This window comes from Vicugna pacos, chromosome 30 (genome assembly GCF_048564905.1).
Source record: "Vicugna pacos chromosome 30, VicPac4, whole genome shotgun sequence".
In the NCBI taxonomy this organism is placed as follows: Eukaryota; Metazoa; Chordata; class Mammalia; order Artiodactyla; family Camelidae; genus Vicugna; species Vicugna pacos.
In genome coordinates this window covers 1,614,920-1,626,887 of record NC_133016.1, presented here as the reverse complement: position 1 = coordinate 1,626,887, position 11,968 = coordinate 1,614,920, and the positions used below count along the sequence as shown (strand labels likewise).

Sequence of the window (11,968 nt, the reverse complement as noted above, 5' to 3'; positions counted from 1 at the left end):
TATAGATTGCACTCCAGGTAAAGTCGTTACACAATAACAGCTCGATTTCCCTGTGCCACACGATCTGTCCTTGCCGCTTAGTTATTTTATCATAGGAGTTTCTACTTCTTGGTCCCCTATGTCTAATTTGTCCCCTCCCCCCCTCACTGATACCCACTGTCAGTCTGTTTCTGTTTTGTTATATAGATTCATTTGTTTTGTTTTTCAGATTCCACATAAAAGAGGTAATGTTGAACTACTTTAGGGAACTCTTTGGGTTTAATACATTTTTATTTGTTTCCTCTAGAAGTTGCGACAACCACCTCCTACGTGAAAAAAATGACAGTTTTGCTCTCCTTTCCAATTTTTTTCAGCTTTTTATTTCTTTTCTTGCCCTACCCCATATGAGATCAACGACGAATTCCGGCCACAGCAGTGAGGCTGTTTCACGGATCCCTTTTTCGTCCAGAGGCTGTTATTGACTCTTTGTCTAGAAGAAAAGTTTCAGAAAGCTTTGTTTTTCCCTTTGTTCTGAAAGAATTTAAATTACAAGATGAGTCCCTTGGGGTCTTGACAGACTTCGCGTAATGCCTTAGCACTTTGCAGCACGTGGACTTAATACTGTCGCATTTTCTCCTTGTCATTGTTACATTGATTAAATAACACAGAGCGGCATGGACATTTCCACTCAGTATCCTTTCAAAATTAACCTGTAAGTGTCAGTAAGTGTGATAGTTCAGAAATTATTTTAGTCCTGTAGAGTCCAGTAAGGGAAAAAATGGGCAAAATTCTAGGAAATATAACAGAAAAGGTGATGAGAGAGGGAGAGAGAGAAAGTTAAATCGTTTATTTAAAAACAATTACAATAAGGAATTTAAAAAGGAACGTGAATAAATCCACGCCTTAAAAAATGAGAAAAAAACGTGCCTTGAAATATTAAAGCTGTGTATTTGAAATAAAATTTTATTTTGTATGTCAAGCAACAAAAAAGAATTTCAGTAACTTTCTCAAGGTCTCTTAAAGAGGGACGTGCAGAGCGGGGCTTGAACTGAAGAGGCTGGATTCCAGGTTCCACGCTGTGACCTGCTACCGCGTTACAGCAGGACAGACCGCCTGTGGAGCTGCGTGCCTGTCTCCGCAGCTTGTGCGAGGGTCCCTGTGCTGCCGTACAGCGTCCAGAGGGACGACATCACATGCATTCTCCTAAGAAAGATGTTTCCATCAAGCGCTTAAAATTATGCCATGGTAGAAGTTTAGTTTTTCTCCTGTGAATTTCTAGTTGCATTTTTCTTTTTCAGTGAGGACACACATGCCTCTAACACACAGTCAGCATCTCCAGTGTGCTACTTACACCACATATTCACTGTAGCTTTTATTCCTGAATAACACCCTTTCATGACGTCTTCAAGGCTTACATAAAAAAACTACCATTTCTGAATTACTCCACATTCGAAGCTGTCTTCATTTCGCCTTCCCTGGGATTGGTAATTCGGGCAGGGAAGCGGAGCCGGCCTGTGTGCGCCTGACGTGCTCAGCGCTGCTCCGCTTCTCTGCGCTCTGTTGTCATTTTCCTCCTTCTCATCTCTGAATTCTCCAGGGTGTTGCCAAAGATGAGTCTTTGAAACTTCATCGTCCTCGTCTCTGAGGGGCTCTTTTCCCTCTGAACACGTTTGTTCTTTCTCAGATGAGCGGGATGGGTCTTTTCCATTATTTCTTTGCAGGTTCCTCACCTCTGTTACCTCTTTTGAGGTCGCCCGAAGTCGGACCCCGGGGGAAGAGACGGCACACCTGCTTCCCCGTTTTCTTTGTCCTTTTTCTTTCTGTTTGTGCCTGTTTCACTCTGGAATACCTCCTCTGCTCTCTTTTGCAACCCCACTGTACTTTTAGAGTTATCAGCACCTTTCAACATCTAAAAGCCCTTTTCTTCTCTGATTGGTCCGTCTAATAGCACACAATTCATTTTGTGAATGTGATGTCTTCTTGAATCTCTGGGCATATGAGTTAACGTGAATTCTTTTCTTTTCCCTGAGTTGTCTCCGTTTTTCCTGTGTCAGTGTTCATTGGTTGTGAACACCCCTTTTCTTTGCACGTCTGGTGGTCTTTGAAGATCCACTTATGCTGGATTGATTTTCTAGACCGTGTGACGCTGATACTGCCGGGTGTGCCTGGACCTGCATCTCATCATACACTTTTCCTCCTTAAACACGTTGAGACGGTCTCAGCCAGCGTATGTGACTGGTGTGGGTCCCTGTTCTCTATCACCAGGGGTGGGCACGTCTTTATCCTCCCATAGCTGCCAGTCTGCTTCTGAATTTATCTTAGTTGTTCCCTCTGTAATTTATTGAGATCCACCATTTTCAAGCCCCAACTTCTGTGTCTTTCATCCTGGAGTGTGGGATGTTTTGACAGGTGAAACTCCCTGGTTGCCCGTCTGTAGGTTATTTGAGAGCCTGGAGCAGACCACATAGCTTCCCTTTGAAGGTTGCTCCTGTGCGTTCATAATACCGCACCCACTCACATTCTGTCTGCTCTTGACCCCATTTCTCCTCCAGACTTTTAATATCTGGGATCTGCTGGACCTGAATATGAAATACAGGGATTAATGGGAGGAAGTAGTGACCATAGTGGGTATTTTGGGCAAAAAATGGCTCAGCACTTAAGGGACAGCTCATGCCTGCCCACATTTCTAGCTCGTGCCACGTTCTGCCAGGTGCGGGTGTGCTGGGATTTATAAGGACTGCCAACTCCTCAAGTTTTTCCAGTAGCTTCAATTTTTTTTTGGAAAGTGTTTCATGAAATGTTTAGGTCTATTTTTGTCTATCTTCATTTCTCTCCAGATTCTGATATTAATCTGATTGCCAGTCTTCATTTTTGGTGTCATTAAAAGTTTTACATTCTGGATCAATTTGGGAGAGAGTTTATTAGAGGCTACAAATGAGGTGACTATTCCTTAATCCTTGAGAAAATATTAGCTCTTTACTAAAAGCACAGAATCTTGAATGTCAAGATTAATCAATGTTACTTATCTAAGTTATTATAGCAGAACTCGTTCTGTAGCAAAGATGCTGCTGCTCCTGTCAGCTGTGGCTTGTGAAGACATCTGGAGAAGCAGAGGAGGCAGGTTAGGGAGCAGACACAGACGGAATGAGGGGCAAGGAACTCATGCAATATGGTGTCCCCGTCTTCTGGGCTCAAAATCCCTGATCATTCCTGGGAGTCGGCTTTGACTGCAAAGTTTAGTCGTTGATTTATTAAGAAACCACTTTTAACGTGAAAAGATGATCCCACATTTAGGATACAGGCCTCTCCGTATAAGAAACATGATGGTAAAATTTTAAATACTGGTCGGATGAAGAAGCGACTTACTGGCTTACACGAGGTCTATTGAAGCATTTAGTTTTCTAGGGACATACCCTAGGACGAAGACTGACATCTCAGAGGAAGCTGCTAGCTTGTGGCTGACCAGTCTCAGATCTGGGCGGAGGGCGGACCGGATTGTCATTCAGAAGCGCACTCCGGCTGCTGTAAGAAGGGCCGTTAGGGATGGCGCTCGGAACAGGGAGGCCAGCGCGGAGGCTGCGAGGAGTCTGGCCGAGTGAGAGATGCTGGGACTGGAGCTGACTGGCTGGGGGGAGAGGGCGGCTGAGGGTCGTAAGGTCTGTAACTACTCTTCCCGAGGTTTGCGAAGCTGGCCTGTTTCACCCTGTGGAGATCGTGGGTCCCACTGCAGGGCGCTGCTGTGAATTGTGCAGCTTCTGTTTTTCTTTTCCCTGAAAATTAGACACACAGAGGAGGGCAACGTGGCAACTGTTTTAGTGCATGTTTCTTGTGTGGTTTCCTAGGGCAGAGCTGGGGTCCACACCCAGTCTCCCTGTTGCATCCTGTATCCACATGGTGTCCCGAAATCCTGCTCTCTCTCTCAGCGTCAAAACGTGAAATAGATCAGGCTCGTTCTGGGACACTTTCTAACTCTAATTGTTTATGAGATCATGAGATCTGTGATTTTACTGCAATCACAGTTATCCTTATGTTGACCCTATAGAATTTCTAAAATTCCCAAACTCTGGTTAAATGTCAAAACTTACCAAATTTGTAAGTCTGTGCAATTCCTGCCTGTCACTTGTGCCTCAGACTGCAACTTGGAAATGTCTGTCATTTGCCTTAGGTCCTCTCACCACATGGACCACGAACCACTCTAAGTACCCGTTGGCAGTAGACTAGACTAGTGAAATAAACTGTGATAATTCATAAAATGGAGAAGGACGCAGATGATAAAAAGAAAAAGGTAGATCTTCATTTGTTGATATGAAAGATTTTCAAGAGATATTAAGGGAAAGTGAAGCAAAATCCAGATTTTTGTGTATGCTGTCTGCCCATTCATGCAAGTAAAAGTGTCCCTGCTGTATATTTAGATACATAGCACGAAATACATTTATCCAACATGGTTGTATATATATATAAATGCATGTAACTTTTTTCTCAAAGGATACTTACTTGTTAAACATTTCAGTGATCGTTTGGGGGGAAAGATCAAGACTAAAGGGGAGAAGGATTTTATATCCATTATTTTGTTCTTTTTGTATGTTGCCAATTTTTAAAGTTTATTTTATTTTCCTTAATAGACATAAGATTTGCCTTTCGAGTCATTTTTAAAGTGTACAGTTTCGTGGCATTCAGGACACTGGTAATGCCGTGTCACACTCACCTCTCTCCATTTCCAGAACATTCTCAGCGTCCTCTAACTGTACCAGTTAGACACCAACTATCCGGCCCTTTCTTTCTCCAGCCCCCGGTAACCTCTAACCTACTTTCTGTCTTCATGAATTTGCCCGTTTTAGGCACACTCAATTTTGTGCCTTTCATTATGGCTTGAATTATCTGACCACGTGCATGTGTTACTTTTATTTGTTACAAAATGTCAGTGTGGACGAGCAGGGCAAAACAACTATGAGCCATTTTCATTTCTTGCTTATACTCTTGTGCTTTAAAATCACCCTAACAAATGTTCTTTTACATGATCTCATGGAGAACAGGATAATTGAACATGCCTGGGTCACAGCATGAACCAATGTACCACTGCTTTCAGAATACAAGAGGACACTCGTTTCTGTACAGCCCCCAGACTTGCTGTTCCTTCATTAGGCAGGTTACTGGGCGCATCTTGGAAAGGGGTTGTTACTGTATTAATATTTGGTGATTAATTAAGTTAAACTTCATTGTAACAAGCTGATTAGAACGTTGGGTCACGGAACGTGAGCGATTTACTCCATAGCTTTCAATGAAACTGTTAAGCTACATTAATAAAGGAAAGGACTCGAAATATTAAATTAGCAGAAAATAACAGATAATTTTTGACAGCATCACGGCCACTGGCTCTAAGCACCACATGTAAACTCACCACACTTCTGGGTGTCTAATCTTACGGAGATACGCCATCCCCAGTATCATTGCTCTAAGCACAAATGTTCATTGTCAGCTTGATTCCCATATTCTCAGTGCGATAAGCAGCCTAAATATTTAAAAACAAGAGGCTATACTTAAGTAAACTGCTGTCTGTCCTCGCAGGGAGGGCTAACAAGGACACAGAGCCGCGTCACAAGCTCTTTCAGGAGCGAGTGAAGAAATGTGGGGCACGCCATGTTACGGACACCACGTGTGTAATCATTCAAAGCAGTCCACTGAAGCTGGCATTTGTTCAGTCAACAATTACTTAATCGGATTTCAATCCTCATTCTTCCCGGCCTGTTGAAATGTTGACGAAGCTCCCAACTGTCTGTATGCCTAAGTTCTCTCTCTCTCCCATCTAGGGTAATCCACTTCTCCTGTTTCTCATATTCTTATTCCTTGAATCTTAATCTCCTTCTAGGTTTGTCCTTTGCCATCATTTCTTGGCATTCTACGCCCGCTGTGTGGTCTGAGCGCTGCTGGGGTGTTAATTAGGGTGGGCACGCTGCGGTAACAAAGGGGCCCTCAGACGTCAACAGCTCTGTCAGACAGAGAACCAGCTCCTTGCTCACACGATGTCCTGAGACTTTGTCCGAGGCAGTGGGGTATCTCTTTTCCTTGGGATCTTTCAGGACCCAGGCGTTGTTTCCGTGGAGGGACAGGCAAAATTCCAATGGGTAGCAGTTGAATAAAACCGAGCCTGTGGCATTCGGGGCACTCGGAGAAGTCAGACAGTGGAGGGGCAGGGGACGGCGGTTTGGGGGAAGGCGGAGCTAAGGGAGTTCCTTCTGGGATGACTTGGCCATCACGTACTTGTAGACTGAGGAAGTGGAGCCAAGCAGAGGTGGACCACTCCAGGACGGGTGGGCGCCAATGGTGAGGGGCCTGCTCGTGGAGGATGGAGGAGCGACTGGAACCAGGCGCCAGGGCAGCCTGGGAGGCGGGCGTGTGCCGCCGGCTCTGACGGAGGACACGGACGTGCACTTGCAAGTGAAGAGGAGGGGAGCAGAGGACTTTGTTTGTCTGCTCCATTGAGTCAAGTTTGCACCAGAGCTTTGTTTTGTGTCCTGAGCTGGGGACGGGCATGTGTCTGGGGTCAGGGGCTTCTGGCGGCCCCCAGGCACACCTGGTCTGTAAGCAGGGGTCCACTATTTGGTGCCCAACCTGGAGTTCTGGTTGGGTGACATTTTAAATGACTTTGCATCCAAATGGACATCCAAGTGGATGATTTTGACCAATTTTCTTATAAAAGAGAAATTGCTACCTGTAGTTTTTGCTTTATTGAGTCCTAGGAAGTGACACTTTTCTGAGAGAGAGCCTTGGAAGGTTTCCTTCATTCTTTCAGACTAGGAAGTCTATGTTTACTTCTCTTGTGAATATGTGAAAGTCCGGGTTTGAAATGATGAAGTTGAGGGAAATGATGAATCGGAACAAACATGTGACTCTCTCCCTCTCTCCTTTGTCTGCACCCCCTTGGAATCTGTCTCCATGGTGGAATTCATCATCCTGCAAACAATGGATTTTTGGTCTTTTTTTACCTTGACGTCACCCACAGTGTTGATCATTCCATCTCCTGCAGCGCCCAGCCTGGGATGCTCAGAGCTGAGCCCAGAGCAGTGGGGCACCTGGCCTCCTGGGCTGTACTCCTTCCCTACTTTTTAACAAATAAATGTTTTATTGTAGAAAAGTTTTTGATTTGCCAGTTTGCACAGACAGAACAGAGAGTTCCTGTTAAGCCTACCCCCAGTGTCCCCTAGGGTCAGTGTCTTACGTTGCCACGGTTCACTGACGGTGGTGAAAGCCCAGCGCTGATTGACTGTTACTAACCGCACGGCACTTCCCCCGGGTTTCACTCTTGCTCCCCAGCGCCTCCTTTCTGTCCCCGGACTCCATGCAGGCACCACGTGACATTTGCCCTCGTGTCCCTTCAGGCTTCTCTGGCGGTGTCGGTTTCTTCGATTCTCCTTGTTTTTGATGACTTGACAGTTTTGAGGAGGACTGGTGGGTTTTGTAGGATGCTTGTCAATTTGAGTTGGACTTATTTTTCATGGTTACACCCGGGTTATGGGCTTGTGGGAAGAAGACCGAGAAGTGCAGTGCCATTTTCATCCCTTAATTAAGGGCATGGACGGTCAACATGACATCACATGGGTGCTGACCTTGGTCACCTATCAGGTGTCTCCACCATGAAGTTACTCTCTGCCACCTTTCCATGCTGTGGGCTTTGGAAGAAAGAAGGAAGTCATCACAAAGTCTGTAATTGAGGGGAGGGGAGTTAAACGCCGTCTCTTTGAGGGGGTAGAATCCACTTAACCATTAGGAATTTTTCTGAATGGGAAACCTCTCTTCTTCCTCATTGATTTAATCATATATTTAGGTCAGCATGGACTCCAGGATATTTACTTTATACTTTGGGTTACAACTCAGGACCACGTCGCTGGTTCTCTTGCTCCTCCTTCCCCTCCCCCTCCTCCTCTTCCCTCCCCCTCCCTCCTCCCTTCTCTCCCCACCTCTCTTCTCTCTACTTCTCTCTCCCAGATCCATTTAAAATGGATCAAGACCTCAAACCAAAATAATGAAGTGACTAGCTAAAAATCTCAAGCGATATTGAATGGTGGGCAAATTTTAGGGGCAAGAAATCCTGGCTTATTTGACAGAAGTTTTCTGCTCCTTCGGCAGTTGCGGCTTATTCACGCATCAGGCATGCTTTGTTGGGCTGGAGTGCAGTTTTCAATAGGTTCACTGCCGGAAGTTTTGGTAAACAGGCTCTTCTTCTGGTGAACGCTTAGCAGAGCTGACTTTGAGCAACCAGCTGGAAACAGTAAAGCAGGAAACCTCTGACTTAAGGGTTCAAACGTAAGGTTTAAGGATTACCTTGGTGAGTATCTGATTTAAGGACTTAAGGTTTAAGAATTACCTTTGCGAATTTCCCTTTCTACATACTGAGTGCAAAGTTCAGGGAATGTCCCCAGAGCTCTGTAAGTACTTATTTTCTGGGTAGTTAACTTCATTAAGTGGCCGGGGTCCATCGAGCTGGATGAGTACAGTGTGTGTATTAATTCTGCTGCCCTGGAATCCTGTAGACAATTATGACATCATGGTTCATATGCAGACTCTGGTTTTAGTCTCTCTTTGGAAGCAAGGACCTCGTATGGACAGGTCATGATCCCAAACTTGTGTTCCCGTGTGCATCCTCTGCTGGGAGACCGTGGGAGGTGAGTGTGTCTTGCCGGCTTCCTCAGCCCCCTGCTTCTCACTCGCGCAGCCCCCGGGAAGGAAGCTGGCATCACTACGAGTGGACCGGCGGGCGCTGTCCAGGGTAGCAACTGCATTTTGAGTAAAGCTGCTGCCCCGGATGGCTGACTCCCGGTGTTACTGTGTGCCGCGTGCTGGGTGCTTCATGCGCAATTATCTCGTGTACTAATTAAATCAGATCTGTTTTGCAGATTAATTAACTGAGCCTCGAAAAGTTGAGTCGGTTGCCCTGGGCCACCCAGCGAGTAAGCTGGGGCATGGATCCAGGCCCACCAAGTGCAAAGTTCATGCTCTTTACTGCCAAGCTTTAATGCCCTCATCCTGCTATTAACATTTCCACAGTTTCTTCTGTAAGGCATTGTACTGTGGACATACACTGATAATCCAGGCACACCTCAGACATACTGCGGATTCGGTTCCAGACCACTGCAGTAAAGCAAATATCCCGAGAAAGTGAGTCACACGGATGTTTTGGTTTCTCAGTGTGTGTAAAAGTCATGTGTACACGATACACACTGTCATCTATAATGTGTGCAACAGCACTGTGTCTAAAAAATGTGCAGTTCCGTGATATTTCACGAGGGGATTTGTGTGCTTGGCTTTGCTGTTTGTGACCTGCCTCCCTGACCCCTAAGCAGACAGCCCTGCACTGCACAGGGCTTCAGTGATACCGGGAAACAGAGAATGCGTATCATGATGCCAAGTACCAGGTGGAGAGGAAATTCTGTCTCGTCGGGCTCCTGACCACACAGCCAAGGCCGCAGGGCTGCGCACCTGGTGCCTCTCATTTGTCGTTTCTGGTCTCCACCTCGCACCGCGAGGGAGCCAGCAGTGGGCTGCATGGCTGAGCAAGGCAGTCACTCTCCGTTGCGGGCGGGGCATCCTTCCTGCAGCGCTGTCCTCCATCCGGCCTGCTTAGGTGGGTGACTGCTTCGGCCAGAGCAGGTGGACATTACTTTCACACGAATTAACTGTGACTTGGGGGTTGGCCTCATCCTCTCCTCCCTCCACGAGGACAATGAGCTCCGATTGTTTTCCGCTGGGTCCTGGACTTGTTACCGAAGGCAAGTTCGTGTGCCTGCCACACCTTGAGGCCAAACGACCCTAAACATCAGAGTCTGGAGCAGTGAAAGGTTTATTGACATCCTGGAACAGGTTGTGGGGCTTTCAGAGGTAGCTGGGTTTCAGAGAATGGCAGGGCCAGGGGCTGGGGACCAGAGAGTCTGCTGTCCCAGCCGCTTCATCTCAGAATCTGAAAGGAGGGTCTAACTGACCCTGCAGCCCAGAGCGGCCGCTGCAGTGAGATGCAGGTGGGGCCATGCGTGCAGAAAGGGCACCCAGGGCACGTGAAGGTGGGGAGAGGGGCCGGGGCTTCTGCAGTGCTGCACGGGGACTGGTAGCCCCCTCTCTGCAGGGAAAGGGAAGATCCTTCCCTCGCCAGACATGGAGCTGAGACAGAGCTTCCCTCCAGCAGCTGAGAGTGACTCCACAGAGCAGAGAACCTGGGACTGATCTGAGTATTTATCCAGAAGAAACCCTGGAGTTTTAAGACTGGAAAGTGCAAGCCTCTGACACACAAACTGACGCATTGTGACAGGTGGTTTGAGAAGAGGGAACGGGAAGGGTGACTCACCCTCCAGGAACCAGACTGCGGGGCAGCTGGGAGAGAACAAGGAGTCAAAATCTCCCAGATGTGATGAAAGGAGGAGTGGCATTCAGGTAGATGAAACACCATGCACCGAGGGGAAGCGTGATGGAAAAGCATGGGTATTGGGGGAAATCAATGAACTTGGCTGGAGCAGCAAGGGCGTGGGAGGGCAGGCAGCACTGAGAAAGAGGAGCTGTAACAGGGAATCTGACGCTGTATGAAGATCTGCTCCTTCGGCTCTAACCCTGGGCTCTGTCTCCTGGGCTGAGTCATGCTGGCTCTGCACCTTTTGTAAAAGTCGTTGCCTAGAGCCTGAGATACACAGGAGAGCCCATTCTCCAGGCTCTGACCTTCAAGGGGAGAACATTTTTCCATTTCTACAGAGATAAAAGTTGCGGAACAGAGAGTAACATTTGTCTTGTGGAAGGTTTACAAGGACACCACGACCTGACCCACGTGCACGGCTGCAAGAACAAAGGATTCTGACGCCAAGAGGCTTGCAACAACCAACCGCATCCCCTCCGCTCTTGGTATAAAAGGAGCCTCAGTTCTGACCTGGGGAAGACGGTTCTCCAGGACGTTAGTCCCCCGTCTTCTCGGTCTGCTGCTTCCCAAATGAAGTCATCATTCCTGCCCCAACACCTCGTCTCCTGATCGATCGGCCTGCCTGTCGTGTGGTGGGCAGAACGAGCTTGGACTGAGTAACAGAGCCACAGAGATGCAGCGCCCTGTGGAAGGGCCTCGTGCAAGCCCCAGCATTGGGCGGGAAACCAGAGGGCTCTGGGCGCAGGCCTGCAGCACTGTGTGTGGTTCCCTGTGCTCTGCAGCACGACCTTGCTGCTTATCTATCTCATACGTAGTAGTTACACATCTGCCAATCCCGAACTCCCAGTTTGTCCCTCCCACCCACTTTCCCTAGAGTTTGAATTTGCATTTGTGCGTTCTGAGGCTTGTGCAGCTGAGAAGTTAACTTACCAAGTTCCTGGGCTGATGGAGCCGGGTGAGGGGGCAGATGGCAGAAGCAAATGCCAGTACTTCCTGTAAGGACGTACTCTTCCCTCGTGACTCATCAAATTCCCACAGACACAGTCTGGCCAAGTGGAAATCAGAAGGATGATGCTACTCAGGGACCCAGGGAAATGGTGAGCCGCCTAATCGGGCTGCAGAGAGCTCAGAATCTCCAGAATATAAAATCATCACACTGACTGTATCACGATAAATCAGAGTGGGCATTAGGATCGGGAGCAATGAGAAGGAAAAGATTAGTAAAACCAGTCCCGACGAATTTGAAAAAAAAATCTGTTAGAACTCGAGAGAGAATCGTGAAACAGGGACGGCAGAGCCAGAGGAAGAGCAGTCAGCTGGCCAGTGTCAGAAATTAAAATTACGAAAAAGCGACTCAGAGACACTGAGGCCGAGAGTGACGGAGCCTCGCCAGTGTCGCTCAGAAGTCCATGACAGAACACCAAGGGTGGGGGACGCCCGCGTTTAAAGGGATAATGGCTGAGAATTTTCCACAACTGATGCACAAACATGAATCCCGAGCCTCGGAAGCTCAACAGACCCCAAGGAGGCTGGAAAGTGAAAACCGTCAAAAACATCGAGGTGAAATTACACAACACTGACGATAAAAGAAGATAC

At 47.4% G+C, this 11,968-nt stretch overlaps 1 long non-coding RNA gene across 1 annotated transcript; it reads right to left on the bottom strand.

Annotated features, from left to right (window-relative positions):
* Nucleotides 1-336: 336 nt before the first annotated feature.
* Nucleotides 337-8,488, bottom strand: LOC140690479 (uncharacterized). The gene is made up of 2 exons (XR_012065777.1): nucleotides 8,342-8,488; nucleotides 337-469 (listed from the first exon to the last, which is right to left on the bottom strand). It is a non-coding gene; the product is annotated as an uncharacterized lncRNA (long non-coding RNA).
* Nucleotides 8,489-11,968: the final 3,480 nt, after the last annotated feature.